The following is a 23,370-nucleotide window of genomic DNA, read 5'->3' as shown; positions in this document are numbered from 1 at the left end:
AAGTTTTAAATACCTGATAATTTGATAAAGTGCTGAAAAAAACAAAAACAGCCTTCAACGCCCACTCTGTCCTTTAGATTTAACAACTACTGAGCAATCAATTCATTCATGTACTTCAGCTCTGCTATAAACTTCAGACATTAACGAACAGAGAATGAATGAAGCGGAGATAAAACTGGCCTACTTCAGGAACAGGTGGGGCAACTTATGACAAAGTGACAGCACAGTCATTAGTACAATGCAAGTAGAGTTTTCATTCCCACGGGTGTCCCATATGCATGTGTCTGCGCAAATTGTGTGTAGGCCAAAGTCATACTTTGGTCTACACATCTTGCAGCTTTTGCATATTTGTAAAGGTGAAGTTTTCCATGTCCTCTTATTGTGTACATCACATTGTTGTACGTTGACCAATTTGCTTTAAACAAAACAGGTTTGAAACTATGCAGTTTTTCAGGTTAGATAAACCTGAAAAAGTTTGAGATTAGAGATGGAAAAGAGTGTCATGGGAACAGGTTTTAATCACAGGAGGATTTTTATGTGACCTTTTGGCCCTGTAGTGTCTTTGACGTGTCTCAGAATGTCTCTCAAACAGTCTGTGCATTCATTCTCAATGCAGTATGTGCACATGTGCAATTAGACATTTACTGTTGCATGCATTTGTGTATATGTAAAGTGTGTGCATTTTAAATGCAAAGCTGCAAGTCATGCACAAATGCACTATATCAAGTCATCCATAATCTACGGCCTATCAGATTTCTCTTTTTGAGTATGTCAGTCATGGAACTTGGACCTTTGACACTTTAAAAAAAAGTTGAACACACACACTGAGATATGCAAAGCCTTCTTAACTTTAGTCATATTTCATGTACTGTGGGTCCTTCTTATCGCCTCATTTCTTTCTCACCAAAGCCTAAATACATTTCCAACCTGCAGGCTTATCAAAGCTGTTGACCATTCATATCTGTTCTTGTTGCATTTTCCATATACTTTCTGTTTATTCTCAGTGAAAGTGCAAACTTGTACTGCCCATATTTTATTTTCAGGTCTTTGTGGAAAGCTCGCTGACAATCGCACCTGAATTAAAACTCATTCATTCTCAGACAGTTGCTGTATACAACATAAGCAAATGATTGCAACACTGCTTTCAGCTGCTTATCTTTCCATCTCTTCTAAGCTCTCCAGAATTACTCATCTCTTCATAATAATCGATCACTGAAATCCTTCAGCAGCTTTTGATAACAGCTACTGCAGGCTAGCAGAGCTCAGAACCTGACCCGGCGTGTTCGAAACTGTCAGGCAGGAATCTTAGGAGCTCACTTGCCTTTACGGTAAAGATCTGTGTTTTTCCCCAAGCTGTTTACTGCAGACAGTTTGTTGAGGCATGGCAGAGCTGCCGAATGAGCAAGTTAGGGTGGAGCTTTGGTAGCGATATGAAGGAGGAAGTCTGTAGTGTATTTTTATGTGCCTGTCTAGTCAATGGCTCAGGTAAACCCCAGTCTACTGTTCAAGTTAATCATTGATGCCGGAGTTCACCATCTTTCTCTACTTTGTAAGAGGCCAAGACTTTAGGAAAACATTTGTTCATTAGCTGCATTTTTTAGATTTCAAACCTCAGAAGGTTGGCTTTTGCATTAACCACATTTTGCAGCTGGGCAGTAAAGAATTACATTTCTCTGTAGCTATTTATTATTGCTCTGTGCCGTGGCTCCTTACAGTTGATTTTAAAAGGGGTGTTAAGAGCAGCAGCTCCTTGACTGGCCTTTTTTGGTGCACATAGCTTCTTTTTTTATTTGTTAAACTTTCCAGCAGGTCACCTCCACACAAGCCCTCCCTGGTATAACACTGGCAATACCTCAGTTTAAAACCAGGGGAAATCCTACCACAGTAAAGTACTACATCTTGCCCATCTGCTAATGCTCTTAATGGCTTCTGTAAAAGCACGTAACACTATTAACAGAGCGAGAGTCTAGTGCCCAACAGGTAGCATAGGTGAACTAGAGGCAGACATGTACATGCACACAAAGACACCAGCCCCTGCATGCAGACACCAGGTTAGCACTGGTGCATGTCTGTTGTGAGCTTGGCATTCAGTGTGGTGTAAGGAGAAAAGTTGGTGTGAGGTTAACACACGTTTGTGTGTGTTCCTTCATTTGCTTACAAAGCCAGTCCTCCTTCACTGTAAACTCTGCCAGCCTAGCTTCTTCCAGACATCTGTCTCTCTCTCTCGCTCGCTCTCCCTGTCACACACACATTCACATGCCTTCCCACCTTCTCAGTAAATCCCCAAGTCTCAACAAGCTGCAACTTGAAATCCAACCCCCGTGCACCACAATGTGTGCATATAAAAACAGGTAATACGCCTTCCAATATAATTACAAATGTGACAATGCTGTGCTCTATTGTATGTAGATAGCGTGCTTTCTTTGTCTCGTAAAGCAAGGGGAGGTCTGTGGAAGTATTGATCGTGGTCACAGCAGACAATCTTAATGGCTTTGAAGACAAGGCAGAGGTCATTCAGGTGAGGCTGGCCCTCTCCCAGAACTCTGGCGCCATGCAAAAGATCAACTTCACTGAGCTCTTGAGGGCTGAGTCGTGTACAACCGGGGAGGAGAGGCAGAGCTTAGATTGTGAAAACATTTTGGAAAGTTTGAGTAAGGTGGCCAGGGACCTAGCGGCTACAAATGGCAAGCTTGGCTTCTGCCAGTTGCCAGCTTATCGCTTTTAATGATGTTAGAGAGCGATGGTCAGTCCCCCTGTCTCCTGGGTTTCTGTGTCCTTCATGCCTGCCAAGGCAATAAGAATGGCAGCAGTACACCAATAAAGCTCCACATGGTACTGATTGAGAAGTATTAAAGCTCACATTTCCTAAATCTTTATGATCAAAGAAATTCAGATATGTCCAGCACATTTGGTCATTTTCAGTTGAAAATGGTTGCTTACTTCAAATGCTTTTGTGTAAACTTCTTTAATCATCAGATTTCCGAGAGATTTATGAAAATAATCAAGATTCATGCTAGGACTTTTTTCATTTTCATTGCATTTATTTCATTTCTTTTAGTAAAGCTTTTCGTTTCGGGCACCGCAGGTCAGATTGGTTTGCCTGTAATTTCCAACCTGCCTCCGTTCCTCCCCTGTCCTCTTCTCTTTGGCTGACCTGTTTTGGAGGGAGCTCCAGGGGTAGCATTCATTTAGGAGTCAGATATAAACAGGCATTAAAAAGCAGCGTGGTCTTAATTAGCTGAAGCTGCTCATATGTTTGGTGTGATTGTGTAATGTTTATATTTCAGTGAGTGCATGCTGTGTCAGGCCACAGTGCTAATCACCTATCCTTAGTTTTATTGCCCCGTGCGATGTTGTAACGATGCCGAAGCGAGACAAGCGAAGAACCCTCACACGGAGACAGAAGATCGATGGACGAATAGTGATTTTAATGACTTATAGCAACGAAAAACAGCTGCTGTTGTAGCATCAATGTACGTCATCTTGCTTTGTAGCAGCATCATGATTACGCGATCTCAAAATGTCTTCCATAAGGGTAGGTCCAGTGCGATTATGCAAGTTGGTTTTAAGCATAGATAGGTCGTGTGTGTGTGACAAAACAGCACCAAAAATGCATGAAATAGATTTCTTTGTGCAGCACTGTGTTCTAGTGGAACTCAAGTAGAAGTCTGTGAGAGCAAATGGTACCTTTCTGTGTGGGAGGACCAATCCTCTCCTCATCAACACTTCCTTAGCCTAAACAAAGTTCCAAAACATCATAACTGTCTTGTTTTCTAGAGAAGTATCTGCCCCTTTTGGTGTACAGTGAAGCAATGACATTTGGCTGGGTCATAAAGGAACTACAAGAGCCATAAAACACCTTACGATGTCTGGCTTTCTGTAGCCAGGTTATTAAGCTGTAAAACCCTATTGTAAAAATCGAGATTGAACCGATTTATTTAAGGAGAGCGCTGCAAAGATGAAAAGGGCCTTACTCAGCCATACTTTCATAGATGTACAGTGGGCTTGGTTTGTGCCGGTAAGCACACAGGAAAATTCTTTGAATTCCCCGGCCTCACACCCTCGCTCTACTTTTGCCGCCCGACAGCCAATACTGCTGGCTACATGTGCTTGTTTGCGGCACATTTGACGTCACGGAGGGTGTAATTAGCTCCTCGGGTTAAAAAGATATTTTGCTTTATAGTTTGTACATTGGACTGAATCTGTAGATAAGAGAAGCGGCATATGGGAATATGCACTTTTAACCTTGTAAACACTTGCACATAGACACATGAATATTCAGCTCCTGTGTAGGTGGGCCATATCACACCATCTGACCATACTGGAAGACGTCCACAAGTCTGAGCACACCGCCTCCCTGCTCTTTTCCTTTGTCCCTCATCTCGTCGATCTATCTTTCTATATTTGTGTCCCAGACCCAGACATGTCCATAAATAAACGGGGTCTCCCTCTCCTCAACCAGACCCAAGCCATGTTTATGTTCGGGCCAGTGTTGGGGGGGACCATCTGGACCACTGGGAGTGTATCACCACCTTTCTCTGAGCTCAGGTGGAATCAAGATGTGCCGCCAGCATAACAGACTAACACAGGCTAAAGACATAGTTGGGCTTTTGAGATGTAACTTTAAAGTTTTCCTCGAGTACTCCCTCCCACTTTTAGTATTTTACGATCATCATCCTACAGTGAATTAACTCATCTGTTAAATACTTTTTCATCAATTATATGAGGACACAGTTTTAATTTCAGAAATAGGCTATTTCCTCCCATTCCTCCTCTACTCTTATGCAAACTTCTTAGAAAAGTCAGGATGATTTTTAAATATTTTTTTCAAATTTCTCTCACAACAGACAGTTGATGAGTTTTTTTTGGTTTATTTGGTTTATTTACATTAGCTGGATGTGGTCTCCTGGTCTTCATTTCATTTGCTCCGGGAGCCAGGCTATTAAAACTAATGAACACTTATTGCCCTGAGTTGGATCCTGAGCGACTTGCTAAACATCCCTTCTGTAGCTGTTTGTTTTACTTGTACCTGATTATTCAAACAGAGCAGTAAAACATGTGCCCGAGCCTTTGCCTCTGGTCTTTACAGGTACTCTCTTAAATAGCCTGATCCACAAAATGTGATTGGATAGCCAGGGTTTTTGTTTGAGTAAACATGGGTGGGCTTCACTTTTCTTCACTAATCATCTTGGAAAGAATCCCAGTGTTTTTAATGCATGCACTGCATGCACTATGGTGTCCTGTGTTTTCAGGTATCTGCGTGTAAAATCGCTTTTTTTCTTCTCTGTTAAAAAGCAGAACTGTTTAATGCAGAACATTTCGTAGTTTTTTATGGTCCTTGTCTTGTTGGAGGGAATGACAGATTTTCTTGGTATGCACTAATCAAGACATCTGCTTTGCAAATGTTGGGGGACATGGAGCCTGTTCTTCAGAGCTTAGCTGAAGCACAGTTTGATGTATTATGATGTTTAATAGTGCTACTTTCAGTTTGTTCAAAAGTAGCATACGGCATTTGTCTTCTTTGTAATATTCTGATAATTTGTTTCAACAGCTTTATTTATTTTTTGGTTTACAGCGCTTGAAAACACTCAACACCTTTTACCTTTAGCTGGTTTCAGCTTTTCATGCTTGATTGCTTTAGAATTGTTTGCTGATCGCCAGGTGTCACACTGAAGTTTCTTGCACTAACCGACAGATGCTCTAGAAAAGTGTGCGTATATGTGTGCCTATGCCCATGTGCTCATGTGTATTTGTGTACACAACAGTTTGAATGTGTCACTGCCAATCATTAGTGGAAGTAGAGAGAGAGAGGGGGACTTGGTGACTGACACATGAAAGTGTGTATTTTTTTTCTCTTCGCCGTGACCTTTGTGCTGCATAAATCAGCCGGAGCAGCTCGGGTAATGTTAAGGGGAGGAAAGGCGCGTTCTTCTGACTCTTCTCCTGACATTTGTGGTTTTTAATATGATATGTGCATACAGAAAGTGTGCTCAAATAAACAGCGTGTAAAGTTTCCCGTGTCTGTACCAATCTGTCAAAAAGAGATGGGGCTTGACTTTCACCCCCCTCCCCAAATCGCCCTCACCCGACCCCTCCCACTACTCTTACAGCCCTTGTCATCCCCCAGGTGGAATTTCCCTGGAGTCAGCACAGGCTATTTCTACTTGTTTTAACCTAATTAAATAATCCGAGAAGGCATGCCGCTTAACAGCTTCGTTTTTTTTTCAAATACAAGATCAAAGGAATGTGCATAAAATGACAAAAAAGAGAGCGTATAGATGTAGATGAAAAGCATAGGAGAGGCAGAGATGGACACACACACTTTTCTAACTTTTTGTTACTCACATTACCCTTAATGATGAAGCATACATTAGCATTTTATGCAGAAACCTTATATGGTGAAATTACAAGGTAGGGCTGCATAAACTGCTACATCTAGGCCAAGGCAATAGTTCTGATGTTCTTGTATTAGATTTCACTTAACATGCTCTCATTGTAAAATCTGTAATTAAATATAGAACACAAGGCGCCACACCTATAAATCTAGCACAATTATAAAAGCCTGTTTTGGCTTGATGCTCGGACTCCACCTACGTCAGCAGTGTGGGTGGCACTTGGCTACTTTGTGTGTGTGTGTGTGCTCACAGGTTATGTACTATATCAGTCCCTGTTGTACTTAGTCATTCTACAGATTTGCTCTAAAGAGTTTGGAGATCTCACAACAGCACGAAACCACCTTTTACAACTCTACTTTCCTTGTTTGTGCTGAAGATCATGAACCACGCTGGCACCTCGGCAAACAATGGAAAGAACAGATTAAAACATTACAGCATAATGTGACGGCAAAATGTTTAGTGCAAGAATGGGCCCTGCAGCTGTGTAAAATGACATAAAGAAACAGAAAGTGGGGCCAAGCATTGTGGGAGAACATCGGAGACAGGCTTTTGGAAAGACCTTTGGGTCCTCGGAGTGTCTTAACTGTAGCTGCTGGTGGAGGAAATACTGAATCCTCGCTGCAGGGGCCTTCCTCTGTTCTTTCCTGGAGAGAAGGTGCCCCCAAAGTGCCTGATAGCGCAGGTTTTTCTTGGATGCCTAACAAAGTCTCTTCACACATCTAAAGATGTATTTTTATCAGAGCACAGATGACAGGGGTAATCCTTTGGTGTGTTGCCACCCCCAACTGTCCGTCTACTTCCTCTTTTTGTTTTGCTTTCACTCTCTTCTTTACCCCCTCTTATCAGCTAATCCCTCCTTGGATAGAACGGTCAATTAAGGGACTTAGTTGATAGAAAACAAGACCATTTTGGATGCATGGAATGTGTGAAAATGTAGTGAAAAGAAGGGTTGTGACTGGTCCTCCAACCAAAGAAAAGAGGGAAATTGAGCTTTTTGCCAGGGTTCATTTACTAAAGCATAGTCTTTGTTGCCTCTGAGAGCTAAGAAACAAACTTCTGAATAGTGGAACAAAAACGGAGTCGAGAAATCTCACATCCTAAGCTCGTTTTGTTACACAAGTGGGTTAGATCGGGAATTTCAGACGTCATTATCAGGCACTTTTATAACTGTAGCATTACATTGACCTTAGCATTCCTGACCTTTGATGCAGAAAAAAAAAATAGAAAAATTGCCCGGCAATGTCTTTCAAAGCAAAAGCACATGTACACGCATGGTTTCTGATCTGCTTACTAAGATTAGACATAAATGACCGGGATTATGACGCTGTAGAATATTATGGTTTAATACGGTTTTAGAGCTCAGGGCCATCTACTTTTGTCTAATTCAGGAAAACATATTGCACAAGACTGGTTTGATTAGTAGAAGCCGTGAGTTCCCATAAACTTTAAGCTACAACTGCTAACCTTAAGAATGAGATATACCTGTAATTAAAAAACTCTAAAACATTTTTTTAGAGTTACTCGTGTTCTAAACTGACAACTAGCAAACCTTTTTTCTTATTATCCCACACTTATCCCACACTTTTTAGCCGTGCAAACATATCTAATGCGCCCTCTTTTTTTCAGCGAATAGCATCCCATTACAGCTGTGAAGTTTGAGATGCAGCTGGGGGTGAAAGAAATGTTTTCTGTGTACAAAACATAAACGAGATGTGCTTTGAGCACAGACTCTGTGCTGTGCTGCTTGGGGTGGAGAGAAGAGGTGAAGGAGAGGGAAGGGTGGGGGTAATTGGCACATTAAGGAAAAGGAATTCAAAATAAATTTAATCTCCCAATCCCTTTCACCCCCCCGAGAGGTTTACAGTGAGCATGCTCTGTCTTGTTGTGAGACACAAGGAGAGCACAGAGCACAGAGAGAGTGAACCAGAGATGAGGAACGTAGAGAATGAGGTTCTGATCGAAGTAATAAGCTGGCTTCCAGTCAGAAGAGGCAACTTTGAATAAAAATGTCTGAGTTGGTTGTGCCATTTTTATGTACGTGTGTGTGAAGTTGGACTTAGCATCTGGCCAAAGATTTGCATTTGTTCTTCTACGCCATTTCTCGCACCACCTCACACAGTTGACTACTACCATCAAGCCTACACACTACACAAGCCCACTGCAGTATCTGGCAACATGTCAAGAGCGGTACAAGTTTTGGTATGTAGTTCTTAGGTTGGGAGATTCTGAAATCACAAATAGAGAGAATTAACACTTTTTAAGCACAAATTTTCCCTTTTGATAACTTCTTTTTTTCTTTAAAAAAAAAAAAAACTTCTGGTGAAATGCCCAAAGCGAGGCTGTGTCAGCTTGTGAAGTGCAGAAGCCACGTTAGAAGGCCTGCTGGATTTTATTGTGTGTGGTTTGGGCTCTTACAAGGACATATGGTGTGGCATATTTTTTTATAATGTAATCATTCCTCCTCCTGCAACAACACTATTAAAACTGTCTGCATGCTGAGGCAAGAATTCAGTCAAGGACCCTGCTGACCCAGACACAGCAGAGTATAAACAATGCTGCTAAGGCTTTAGCAGCACACATGAAAGCACACACATTACCACACACATCATACATTGTCAGTACCCAAAAGCTGTTTATTTCTGCAAATTGTGCAGCGGTTCACTGCAGCTGTTTTTTTTTCTGATTTTTAAAATCTTTACTTCAGATTTGGGTCAATGCTGCATACATACAAACTCCTCGCTCCAGTGGTTTTTATTAGTGCTCTGTGTTTATTTTACTCAAATGCAACCCGTGATTTGCGGAGGTTAGTCATCTTCCGCTGCCGAGGAGGGACCGAGAGGTCACCTGGAGTTCTTTCATTCAGAAGCTGTTTGAGTGACACTGATCTGGCTTTCAGGTAGTAAAGTTAGTTGACACGGTTGCACAAGCCTATCATTATGCCTTCTCTCCATTTTGTCAGTATATAGCCCTTTTGTCACACTCACGGTAATTTCTACGTGTCACATGTAGTTCAGAAAATAATAATACTAATAAAAAAAAAAAGCCAACCAAAAAAAGTATATGTATATACAGTATATATCGCGGCTACTCTGTTTAACTTGATGCATTTTAATTTGTTTGAAAGCTACTTCCTGTATAAATGACACAGCTAACAGGCTCCTGTGTGTCACAGGAGACTTGGCGGCATGATTGAATGGGATTGTCTTTGCTCTGTTCCGCCATCTCGTTAGGGGAAATACACCAGCCCAGATTTCAGGGTGCTGACAGCCTGATTTGGTGTGATGGGTTGCCCTGCGCATGAACATGCCATCCCCTCGGCTGCTGCGTGAACACTGTGCTCTGTGTTGATGGTGATGGCAGGCGCGCAGATCATCTTTCCAGCAGAAGCAGGAAGTGAGAATTGGAGGGTTCCTGCTACCAGGCCCCTTCTTTCCTCCCGGTACTACACCAGACCAAACTGAAACCATGTGTGTTCTCACCCCGTGGACCTCCGCATACAGCCAGCCTGGCTGCCCGGCTGGCAAGTGATGTGGTCTTTCTAACAACATGTGATCTCAGGAAGCATTCAGCCCCTCCCCCTTCCACTATTGTTATTTGAATCCCGTCTCTGTTTAGCTCCACTGGGGTCTCTTGGGGAAAGTGGTAAGTGATTCCTCCCTGTGTCCAGACTCCAAAGAAAAACCCCTCCCCTTTTCAGCTTTCATTCAAGGTTAGGCACACGATGGATGTGATTGGGGAAGTACAGTAGTCTGTCACCCGGCCCAAAGGTCATTTCCTGCTGCCACGGGTTAACTAGGAGCAGATTAAGAAAAATGGCTCAGACTCACAATGACAATGGAGGAAGTGAAGCCCTGATAATTACGTACAATTTATTTGTAATCACATAAATTGATCATTTTGTTGGCTTGTATTTGACAGGTGGAAAAAAATGTCAGTTGTAAAATGGAGAGATTTTCAGGATGCACGTAGCAACTTCTGACACACCTCTCATCTAATAAGCACCTACTGTATGCCTTTACACGCTGAAGAACACAATATAAAAATCCCACTTTCAAGCTCAGTATAAAGGTCTTGGATTCAGTCATGTAATTCAGCACAAACATACTGTATTTTTGCTGTGGACTGTGTCTTCATTGAAGCTTTTTTCTAAGCATTCAAATTGTGTACATTGTCATCAATCACAATATTTTAGTCATGGCGACATGCTCGGGCATGGGAATACTCCTGAAGTGAGGTGTTTATGTTGATGGAAAGTGAGGGTGTATGGGGCTGATTACTCGAAACACCCGTCTTTTCTCTCAATCCTTCCAATTCAAACGACTGTTTACTGAAAACATTGGCTGATGAGGGGATAATCTGTCAAAAATATACTGCACAGTGTGCACTCCTTCTTTGTTTGCCTCACTTTCTCTCTCTCTCTCACTGACTTCTGTTGCTCTTGCATCTTTAGGAAAGAAAAAAAAGGCAGATTTAATCAATGCATGCAACTGACTCCGTGTGCAAAGCAAAATTAATGGAAACAAAATCTTTTTTGTTGTTATTGTTGTTGCATTAAAAAAAATCATATTCTTGCAGAGTTGCTGCGCTGGCATTCCTGCTACTCCTGGTCTATGAGAGATTGTTCGGGCCTTGCCCCTGCCGCGTTCCACTCCTCTGTCTCATGTGAAAGTCAGCTCTGACCAACCTCCCATCTCTCATTTTTTCCTAATGAGACAGGCATTGTAGGGACACCTGTGGACTGCCATTTCCATTGAGGGGGGTTGAAGGATGGGGGTGTGGTGTGGCAGCTCTGCTAGCTTTTAATCGAGACGCGTTGACTAATCGCCCAAGGATTAGCCTCTTAGACAAGGCCTCTTTCATTCTGATACGCCATGTAGTGCAAAGACTCCACTTGGAGATGCAGAGGGTGGAGGAGAGTACTTTTTTGGGGGGGGATGGGGGAAGTGCAGATGGCATACTGTACCTGGGTGTGCTTTGTTTGATCATGCCTGAGCCCTCTGCATTTACACACACACACTCACACATACACATATATACAGACACATACTCGTATCCTGAGGCTGGATCTTTTCTCCGTCCTCTAAATGGAGACAGCTCTGCATATTTCTCACAGCACTCACCTCCTCTGCCTCTACCTTTGGAGAAGTGGAGTATATTTACAGATGTCTGCCCAAAAGCTATAAAGACATTCAAAAAAGTGGAGCGTTATTGATTTGTGAGCAACAAAACCACCTTGCCACGTCATGCTTTGCCGTGTTTTCACGCCTGTTACAAAGAAACATGCACACACATACATATTTGTGCAGTTATGCTCTGACTAACATTAAGTTTAGCATGCCGTGGATTGGTTGTGTAAGTGTTAGTGAGTGTGGACAGTGGACCTGTATATTGTTGCATGTTAATGAAGCAGAGAACGTTTATTGAAGCTCTAAGGGCCAAAATTTGCGACTGATGTTACCCAGATCCATTTGCTGTGTATTCTAGGAGATCATTTATAACACACAGTGTTCTATATACATGTGCATAAGCAGCATGCTCATGCCAAGATATAATGAAGGCAGAGAGAAGAAAGCCTAACCTTGCTGAAGACCATTGCTTCTGTCTGCAAAGAGGTGCAAAATTGGTTGTCCTTTAAGACAGGTAAAAGAAAGCACACGACTCTTTAACCTTCAATGTGCAGCAGCAAATTTCTACTTTTAGCCAATTTGTACTTTATACAAACCTCCAATATCTGTAATATATGGCTAAACAGTATGCTACAATTTCCTACAGAAAGTTTTGTCAGTCTTAAGAACATTGGCACTTGAGATAATTTGCTTTTGGTTTCTGGGATTAGAAACTGGTAAGGTGTGACATGCTGTTTTTCTTGATTTTCCTTCTGCACAGTTTGCCTGTAAAGCTTGTGAGTTTCAGCTTTGACATACCTATCAGAACAGGTTGCTACACACTAAGCCATCTCTGACTAGGACATAGTGCAGAACAAGCGAGGGCCTAACACAACTCTGTTAACGTGACAGAAGATAAAGGGGGGCAAACATTACAGCGATCCGTGTCCTTTGAAAGAGTTTGTTGGGGTAGCGCATCCCAGCAGCCTTCTTTGATTGATCCTCTGATTAACCCTGATTAGATGATGTGTTTGCAGAGAGAACCCATTAAACAGCAGGCTGTGATCTTCAGATATTTGCTTTTTTTTCTTTTCTTTTTTTTTAAGGTGGTATATGTGCACCAGGTGAGCTGAGCCGTGTGTACTGTGTGTATTGTTATCCACGTTTACTTAGTGGGTTTATATGTTCTTTCACCTGTGTACACTCTCAAATAACAATGGCCATCCTGGATGAAGAAATCTACACGAGGAAGGCATCGCATTTAAAATATCAGGTTTAAGGATCCATAATTTGCTATTGAAACTGTATGAGAGAGTTCATTTCTTCCATTGAGTTGAACTGTTCAACTTATCTGATTCCATTTCTCCAAACTGTTTGCTTTAGAGTACATACTGTGGCCTGTTGTTTGTCTAGTCACAGGAGCAGCCTGGATGTGGCTGCCAACTGGGCTCTGCAGGTTGTGTGCTGGTTCACTCACCTTGTGGGGAAATGATAACGAAGGAAATAAATTAAATAGTACTAAAACATTTGCGGTTTGGGAGATAGAAAAGTGAGACAGATTTTACAGCAAATGGGAGGTGCAGGGCAGAAGCTGAGGCTGCAGGATATGAATAGGTGTGTGTGTGTATGTCTGTTTATGTATGTGTGCGTTAAAAGGCTGTTTTTATGAAGGAAAGGGCTGGGAACTAAGTGTTTGGCCCTCCAGGTGTGTGCGCCGGTGGTTGTTAGGACTTGTGAGGCCTTCTGCGGAGGTGGCTACGTGACAGTGGTAATGATAGGTTGTGGCAGGTGAAGACATGAGTGTATATGTGTATCTTGCTGCAGGCAAGTGTTAGCTTGATGACAAACTCATACACACACACACAAGCCTGTGCACACAACAATGTACCTTATATCAGACTTCATATCCCACGCAGTGCAAGCAATTAGATGCATGACATCAGGACGAGTAAGCACTTGCCAAGTGAGGAGGGCCAAGTTCTTCAGTTTGGGGTCAGATAATCCTCAACCAAGCAGCTCTGTCTGATATGCAGGTGCTTAAATCAGGTGACTGAGAGGTCAAGTTCAGGTTGAGGTGTAATTTAGCTGAGAGAGTCAAGTGCTTCCTGTCTGATTGTCTTTGACCCGTTGACTTAACAAGTTGAGTTGTGTTTAATTTTTTAGGCGTTTATACCGAGTAAAGAGTGCCAAGTGTGTGCATATAAACATATAAGTAGTGTTTTGTTCAGTTGAGAATATTTGCATAGTTTTCATGTGCACCAAATGTGCTTTAATCGTGTATCTAATCTATAGTGTGTGCAGGTAAGAGTAAAAGCTATAGGGTTTTTGTTGTTGTTTATTTGGTTTCAAAATGAAGAGTGACCAATATAAATCCATATATTAAGTCTTCAAATATTCAAAGGCAAAACTATGTCTAAAAAACACAAACTTGTATTTATAGGATCATAGTCAGTATGAGAGAGAAGCTCATTGCAGCTTTTGTGCTCGTGGGGTTTGCACCATATCTACTTATCTATTACGTCACCCAAGATGAAGAGTTTTAATTGCGCATCTTCTGCACAGGTGCTTTTAGAAACAATGGTAGTCGGATAACTGAACAGACTGCGTGGACTGTGTAATGCACTCATTTTCTTTGGTATAAGCTTTCTGATCAACACAGTACATCCTCTTAAACACTGAGCTAAGATCTGCAGATGTTTAAATTAGCTTTTTTTTTAACGACAGACACATACCTGGAGCTCATTAAATGTAATATGCACTGTACTACACTCTCCTGTCATTTACAGTAATGTATAAAGATAATAGCGCTGCTTGACAAAGATGCTCATTGTTGCGGCTTTGCACCAAGGCCTTGCATCTTGGGGAAACAGAACTGGCTGCGGCAAGTCCCATCACACAATAAAGCTCTCAGGAGGACCTTTTCATCCCCACGGCGTTCCACAATGGTCTCACCACTTTGGCCGCATCCGTTTGCCCCATTCTGCGCATCTTTCTTCTGTGATGTCGCAATATGTGAAAACACACATATGCGCTCGCAAACACACAGGAAGAAGAGAAAGAGGATAAGCAGAGACAACAGGCGAGCTATTGTCTTGTCGTACATAGGATAGGCTCAGAACTGCTCATGTCTGCATGTCTGTGGTTTAAGACGGTTTAGTTCCTAGTGGTGTTTGCCAAGATGACTCTTCAATGTGTCAGCTACCATTTAGTTTATTGAAAGTGGGAGACGTAAAGATAATGACACGAGTGAGAAATGATTTTAGACACCTCTCGAGTCATCCTCAATGGCAGCTTTCCACATTCCATCCTCAAGATAAAAGTCGTAAAAATAATAGTCTGACAGATAAACTCCGGGGAATCACTGGTTTGTCTCAGAGGGCTTTTGTCCACCAAGATCAGACCCCCTTTGTCAGGTGCATGTGTATAAGTGTTTGTGAGATTATTTTTTCATTAAACTTTCTATTATGAATCAGAGTCTAATGGGTTCAAAGACATCAAGAGGATATTTCCTGCTGTCTTACGGCACAGAGCTACTTCAAAGTAATCCAACTGTTGACGGCAGCTGGTCTTCTCTGGCCCTCCGACTTTGTCCTACTGTATGAAGAAGCTATTGTCATTCACAACTGTACATATCCCCCACGTACCGCAGTAGAAAGTTTTATGCTGTAGACAGTATTAAGCTCCCTGGAAAGATATCAAAGCTTCCTTTTGCCATCATTGACTTCTCATTGTTTCTCTTCAATCCATCTCTTCTCCCGTCCCAAAGACGGCAGTGCCCAAAGGCAGTATCAGTGCTTATATTTGTGATTTTGTTGGCAGAGGAACAATGCTTCAGTTTAAGCAGTGCATTCCTGATTATTGACACACTGTGGTATGGCGAAGGATTAGCGAGTGCCTTGGCTTTCTGATTCTTCAGCTTTGGCCCACGAGCTACACCTGGGTGTATCTATGACAACAGGCTTCACAATGGACAGATATTTCACCACCAACCGGTTCGACAGAGAGTCTGTAGCAAAACTTGTAGAAGGAGTGTCGCTTGAGAGGAGAAGAGGGAAATGTTTGCTTTATATTACTGACTGTGGCTCAAAGTGAGCCTGTTTAAAGATTTCTAGGAAATAGGAATTGAGCTGTCACCACTTTAAAATGATAATCATATAATGTGTTTTCTTTTTTTCTTTCCTTTTTTTTTTCTTTTTACAATGTTCTATCTTGTGTATACAGTAGAAATAGTTTAGTAGGGTGTAGCTGGTGGTTTATAGTTTTTGCAAGAGGAACTGGTCCTATTCTGACAGCCCTGATTACCTGTGTCCGGCTATCCCACATGTGGTCTGTGGTGAGATGGCCTGATATCTGGAACTAAGGCATTATTGTTAGCTAACACTGAGTTTGCTGAGGGTCTCCTTCTGACTTTCTCTCAGTCTTATTGCTAGGAGGCTCCATAAGCATCCTGGAAAACACTTCCACTGACACCATGGGCTTAGGTGGGAATTGGCTACTTGGTTTTGCAAAGAAACATTAAGACAATGAGAACCTGTGTTGTTTTGCATTATCAAGGGCAGAAACTGTAAATGTAGGGGTGTCGTGAGAATTTTTGCATTTAGAGTAAACACAACAAAAATGACTCCGTTACCCTGGAGACATTGTGTTTTGGGGTTGTATGTCCATTTGTCCAGTTTTCCATCGTGCTGATGTTAATATGTCAGAAAATCCTGAAATGAATGTGATTCAAGCAGGCACAAAACCAAGACATCTTCGGCCATAAATAAATTGTCAACATTTGAATTTCTGCAATATTTCTCACAACTGTTTAATAGATTGAAATTTTAGCAGCATCAGTGCAGTGTGGCATCAAGGCTGTCAGCTTATGGCTCTACTGAGATGTTATTGAAACCCAGGTTGCTTTGATAGCGGGCTTCTGTAAGTTTTGGATTGAGTGTTTCTCATCTTGCTCTCGACAATACTACATACATTCTCTATGGGGTTCAGGTCAAGCATGTTGTGTAGTCAGCCAAAGACAGTAATAATATAGTCAGCAAATCATTTGGTTGTAGTTTTGGTTCTGTGGGCAGATGTTAGAGTGCTGCTTTTAAAGGAAACTGGCATCTCCATAAAGCTTGCTAGCAGATGGAAGCAGGAAGTGCTTTAAAATCCTCTGGCATACATCTACGTTGATTTTGGACTTGAAAAAACAGGGTAAACCAGCAACCAACAGATGACCTTTGTATCTGTTTCTTTCCACACTGTGTTCAGAAGCTAGGATCTTAATTTCCAAATAAAATGCTAAATATAATTTCATATGAAAAGAGGACTTTAGACCAGCAACATAAAATATCTGTGCATGGTGGCTCTTGATGCATTTCCTCAAACTTGAAATGGAATATTCTAAGAATTTGAGATGCACAATTTCAGATTTCTGTGAGCTATAATCATCCAAAAATAATACACAAAACACTTGAAATATAGAATATATTCAAATTCACCTTTGATAATAAAATTCTGAAATAAATTAACTTCTTGTTTAGTTTTGTTTTTTCAAATGAACTAGAGACTAGATTCATTTTACGAACAATTCAGAGTATAAATGTAAACACGGCTTTCCCCCCATCAGTATGGACTACAGATATTTAATCTGACAGCTGTGGTTGCATTCCTGGAAAGAAAAAAATATCTCCATATCATTTTAATAAACAAGTGTGGGAAACATAATGCTCTCAAGCTTTTGAGAAACAGCCACAGTGGTGCCATGCCACCAGATCTATTCCTAAAACTAAAGGTAATAAGATAATTACTTATGGTAGAACTGATAGGACTGAACTTCTGTATCCTCCTCAGTGAAGCACAAACCTTGAGAATAAGCTGATAGATATCATGTAGGAAACAGTATCTTCATGTGGATACACTGTCTATACATCCAAGAAGTGACTGTTATCTACAGCGGAAACTTTATCTCAAACTTTTTAAACTGTGTTTCTAATGTGCACTGATAAGAGAGGTATTTGGGCCATTCCTCAGTCTAGGTAATATTGCTCAGCAGGACCGACACCTGATAATCATGCCAAGTGGGGGAAAACCCAACAACCTGAAGCACATTTGAGTAAAGTTTTTAATTCAGAATATGTTAATCCATGTCAAAAGTCTCCCCTAATAAAATTCATACATGTTTTTCTCCTACAGAAAATATAATGAAAGAGATTATCATGCTGCAACAACAGTGTGATTTTGGCAGTAGATTTAAATAATAATATTAAAAAAGACAGAGACCATAAAAAGGCCATCTGAGAGTAATGTAGGTAACTTCCAAAATTAGCACATAAATTGTGAAAGAAAAAAGTAACCAGAAAAGCTTCTTCCTGATCTGAGATGTCCAAGGGATAAGTTGTAATATGACTGGAAATGAGGCTGAGAGGAGTGTAGTGGAACCGGACTTGATCAGGAGCTCTTTTACTCACAAGTGGTTTTGTTTGGCACTACCCCGTTGTTGACACTGCCAGGTTCTCATACTTATTTGATTGCTGTTGACAGACAGGACTGTGGTGACACTGTTTTACCATCGACTTAACCGGAATAATAGCCGAAATAATTTTAGATGTTCAAGAAAATTTCATCTTTGTCGCATTACAGAAACACATGTTCAGTAGATTATTGTTATTTTTTCTTGTGACACTAAAATACAGTACCTTGATATTTTCTCTAGACTCCACGTGATGGACAGTGTGGGAATGTTTTCCCAGACGTTCTTTTGTGTAATTGATGTGTTAGTCCTGCCACGTGAATGAGGAAATTGAGTATGGTTGTTTTTTGTTTTTTAATTGTTGCTTTTTGTTTCTTCTTTTTCCTTATGGCTCATCCTTGTATGGGCACTGAGGCACTGCCCCTTTGGGAAACAAAATTCTCCTGCCTATAATGAAGTGTCACAGGCTTTAACCATGGTCTTGTGGTGAAAGGCAGCGTGGGAAGTTTGTTGAACTTCCTGACCCCACACACCACCACAGCACATTGACCCTCATCACGTGACAAAGGAATGTTCCTCATCTTTTGTTTTAACATCCATGGCACTCATAGGGTTGAGAGCAATTTTGCATACTATAGAATGATCACTAGCTTGGCATTTTGCCTCCCCATTCTCCTTCAGCGTTATTATCAAACAGGATTTGTGGGCCGCTCTCTCCTGCATCTTTTAAATCACTTCAAGCGCTACTGAAGCCTTTTTCACCCAAAACGGGCACCAATCTAATGGCATCATTTGGGCCTGCACACATCAAGAGAATCAACCCCCTTTTTTTTTCCATGCTTAAGGTTTTGTGAACCAGGGGAAAACAAAAGGCTGGCCCAGTGAAGCGCATCTCGCCTGGCCGGCTGAATAGAGGGGCCCCTTTCATGGCTGTTTATGAGCACCCCTCTTCAAAAACACACATACAAATCACATCCAGTTCTCCCAGTGGCTCCTCTAATATGAGGGTGACAGCAGGAAAGAAAGGGGAAGGGACTGGAATCTAGTTCTGCCTCTTTCCACTTATTCTGTTCCAGTTGGTTAATTCCATCAACCAAAAAAATGTAAAGTTTTTGACATGTCACACATTTGTTAGGCATTGTTTCTCAATAAAAAAGAAAAAAAAAACAAGCAAACAAATAAACGAAGAAAATGCTAAAAATTATTTAACAGCTTTTTAGACAAATCAGCTGATTTCATGTGACATAAAGATACCAGAAGAATTCCAACATCCTCTAAAATGTTTGGCAACCAATGAAGAGATGAGTAATATGCACTCTGTTACAGTAACAGTGTTCAGCACAGTCATCTGTAGTTTTGTTAAGAATCAAAATTGCATAATGAAGCTGAGTAATCATCCCCATTTGAAATCGCATAATAAAAATACTAATAGCAGTAATAGCACTTTGGGTACGTCTGCTGAAAACACTGATAACAGACAGAAGAGATAAAAATTCAACATTACAAAATAGCCACTGACGTATCAAATTTCAGTGACATTCAATTTATCCTCTTTGTGGAAGTACAGCAAGTTTCAAACATTATAAATAATGTCCAGAGCAGATACTGTGTTCCTATTACACTTTGCGGATGTGTGCATTGACATGTACGTGGAGGAGGAGTGACCTGTAGTGTCAAACACTTTTAATAAATTGAAGTCCTTCTGCAAGCTACCTTTTCCGCTCCATGTCAAATGTTGTTCAACAGGTAGGGTTTGATGGACAGGAGGAATGCGGGCTGAGGGATTTGTTTTGTAATGGCAGTCCATTCTCTGGGTGTTCTTGAGCAAATAGTGTGGCGCTATGTCCTGTTTTTACGGGTTTCACACGTCACTGTTCAAACTCTCAAACAAACTGATCCCCAAGAGTACATGGAAGAATGGAAGAGAGCAAACAGCGCTCTAATACTTCACCGCTCCGACCTTCTGCTAACTTGACATACACACAGACAAACATGCAGTCACACACACATACAGCGTTTTACCTTTTGCTAAAGGATGTGAGTGTGACCCACCTGATTTTTCAGGACAGTCCCACTCATTCTTAACTTTAGCTGAATCCTTACATTCTCTCTAAACATTAAAACATATTATTTATTCTGTTTTTAGATTCCCCATTGTCTTCATGCAGGGAATTGTTTCTATTCATGCACAACAGGTCGTGCGATCTCTGTTGGTGGCTGCTGTGTGTCATGATTAAGCAGCAAACGAACGCCCCGGTTTGGCTCCGTGTGCCAGCGTAATTGAGTGCTACTTTAATGCGTTTGGGTCAAACGCACGGAAAATGGTGGGAATTCTGTGGGAAAGTTTGAGCACTCATAAAATGATGGATTTTTAAGCACTCCCTTTATTCCAACAAAATGTAATGAAACAGCCCAATGTGTTTTTTTATTAATGGCATGGAAAAAATATATATAGGAAACATGTAGGGCTCCCTGCTTGGTGCTCCGTGCTGTGTGTCTCAGTCTGATTTAGTTTATACAAGCATTTGTTAAGCAGTCAGGCGTGTATGTGTCCGGACTTGTGTGTCACTGTTACACTAATGCCAAGCTCCCTGCCATGTTTTTCTTTTCTACAAACATAAAAGAATCAAACACCTACAGCTTCCATAGTTGCCTCTGCGATCCACTCTTTACTGTTCTTTTCTTTTGTGCTCGTTTTAAGTCTCTCTTTGATATAGCAGGCATTCCTTGGCAGTTGTGTAACATGATTTGGGGCAAAAGGAGAGAAAATGAGATAGAAAGAAGGCGAGAGAGAGGGAGAAAGAGAGAGAAGAGGGAAAATGGTTTGTCTTGCTGCGTTTCATGTCCTGCTGTGCGCTCATATTTCTCAGCCCACTTCACAGTTGTGGGGTAGCTGGCTTATCGTGGGGCTCCTCAGCTCTTTCCATCATGCGTGGCCTAACTTAATCTCTCTTGTGTACTGTAAACTGCACCTAATAACCCTGCACACGATTAAAGCAAACATCTTAATAATGGCCTGTCTCATTATCAGCTCGCATTGGGAAAACGAAAGGTTCACTCTTGCCTCTATAATGTGGCTCACAAATAATCCAGAGAACAAGGCAACCTGCTTAGTTAGTGTCTCAAAGAAAACCAAAAAAATAACCGCAAGCCTGACGTTTTAAACGGAATTATCTGCATTTTAAGTAAAGCAAATGTTGCTGATTAATGCTGTGCTTGAGCAACGTTTTCTGCACGTCATGCAGAGACCAGGAGTGAGATGCAGGATTGAATGAATTGTGTCACTCTAGAGGGTGCTGTTTGCTGAGGAAATGTGCTTTCCTCCCTTTTTTCCTTTCCTGCAGCTCACACTAAATTCTGTTCCTCCTGCTTTTTAAACGTGAAGTCTTAAACTTATCCGACCAGCGTAAAGAAGATCGTAATAGATACAACAACTCACATTTAGTGGATATTTTACGTATTGTATGTTTCAGATCGGACTCGACTCTAAAGGCAAAGGAAGGAAAGGATTTCGGGGGAAATAATAAGTCTTCGAGAGACTGTGTGGTATTGTGCTGCAAGGCATGTTTGACGCGATGTTAGGCCACGGTAATCCTTCTTTGTGTGTGTTCTCCTCACCTGTATGTCCCACACACAAATGCCCACAAGATGTTTACACAGGTTTCAAGCAGCCAACGAACATGGAGAATGAGCTGCCAATCAGGCCTCCGCTGGCAGAGCGGAGACGGGGAAGAATGCGTCCGCGATGATGGTTACACCTGTGCTGTCAGTGATTTCCTGCGGTGGTATTGCAGGGTGTAATCCCTAACATTGCTTGTGTTTATGCTTGTGTTTTAGTTACAGCCTTGATACACACATGCTTTTGAGCTTAGATGGGACTTCTGCTTCATTTACTCCTCATCTTATCCCCGAGGGCATCCTCTGCAGCTCTGACACACACACAGGCTCATCTCCAGAATGTATACAGCAAACTCATGTATCCTCAGTCTCCTATTCACGTTAGATACACAAAACCAATATGCACAGAAACTGAAGACAGATGATTCTCTTTTTTTTTTTATATATCTTTTTCTGTAAAGTTATGTAAAAGGCACATTTGTACTTTTACTTTGTTCTAAATATAGAAAGCAGGAAGCTATATTTTTTTTGTTGTTTTTTGGCTTGCCTTATTTAACCGGATAATTTACAGGAAACGCTAAAGTGTGCCTGTTTCCTTATGTACTGAGTATTTGAGGAGGTCTTTTTTTGTTGTTTTATATGGTTTGTGTTTCGTCACGAGTGACGCCGGCTGCACCACTGAGGTCATGAATGGGCAGGACAAACTCTCAGTGCCAGCGACTGAACTCACTTTTTATTTTAGCAAATATGCTAAATTTAGAGCTCAGCCGCAGCCAAAAGTTTGTCCCAAAGTCCCTGAATGACACACCTTTCGAGAAGTGACTCTTAACATCTGCTATGTTTATCATAATTACACTTTTTCCTCTTGTTTTCCTTCTATTCTCTCTTTTTTTTCCTTCTCACAGACACAGTAAGTGTTGCTCTGTTTTTCATTTATAAGATTTGTTGGCTGCGTTATTACTGAGAGGATTCTAAAGGAAGGGCATGCTTCAGCTGTGTTTTTGAAAACACTGTGCTCTGACGTTAGTAGAAGTGAAGGACCAGTAAAAGGTCTGCTCTGTTAACACACCCTCTAAACACCACTGCCCAGTGAAAGGCCTGTTGTAATAGTGGCATTTCAATCCTTCAAAGTCAAAGACAGCCAATTGGATAATGAATTTTGGTTTGCCATTCTGGGGAACAGACCAAGTTGTGACAGTGCATAAAGTTACATATGAGAACTTCTGCTGAGTGAGACAGAACCCAACACTACGTAAAGTCTAGCCCAAAATAGGTGCAGCATTGAAGTCCTGTGGTTTGTCTGTATGATGTGACATTGATGAAATCCACCCATCGCTCATCTGTTATTTTTTACTCTGATCCATTATGGATGTGAGTCTGCGCCACTGCAGAGTGGGTAATGTTCGAAACCTGTTGAGTATTAGCTACTCTGTCACTGTTAAGGAGAGCGAAGTGTAAGCAATGTAATTGTACTGCATATTATCAAGGTGTGAACTGACATATTTCCTCTTCTGATTTGTCTTTACAGTGAAGGAATCCAAATTCTCGAGATGAGAGTTCGACCTTTAATTGCATGCTAGCGATCTTCTGGTGAGTTTGTGTTTCCAAAGTCACTGCAGACTTTTTTGATGAGCTTGGGATGTTTTAGTTTTAGAGTCTTCTCCTCTAAACCATTGCAAATCAACCTTCCGTGAACTTAAAGTGTGCATGAGTGTTTTATTTGCCGCATTTGTGGCAAAATCTTCTGTAGCAAAGAGGATACATGCCAAAGACTTATGGTGTTACTGTGGTTTAGGCTTAT

General features: G+C 41.3%; 1 long non-coding RNA gene across 1 annotated transcript in view; it reads left to right on the top strand.

The window, feature by feature from the left end:
• The window catches only part of LOC113020719 (uncharacterized), a 47,044-nt gene that overhangs the window by 8,808 nt on the left and 14,866 nt on the right, over positions 1-23,370 (top strand). Inside the window, exon 3 of the long non-coding RNA XR_003272217.2 lies at positions 23,098-23,159. This is a non-coding gene — a long non-coding RNA (uncharacterized LOC113020719). The remainder of the gene's footprint in view (positions 1-23,097; positions 23,160-23,370) is intronic.

This window comes from Astatotilapia calliptera, chromosome 4 (assembly GCF_964374335.1).
Source record: "Astatotilapia calliptera chromosome 4, fAstCal68.1, whole genome shotgun sequence".
Lineage (NCBI taxonomy): Eukaryota > Metazoa > Chordata > Actinopteri > Cichliformes > Cichlidae > Astatotilapia > Astatotilapia calliptera.
The sequence above is the reverse complement of the archived record's forward strand: the minus strand, read 5'-3'. Positions and strand labels throughout refer to the sequence as shown.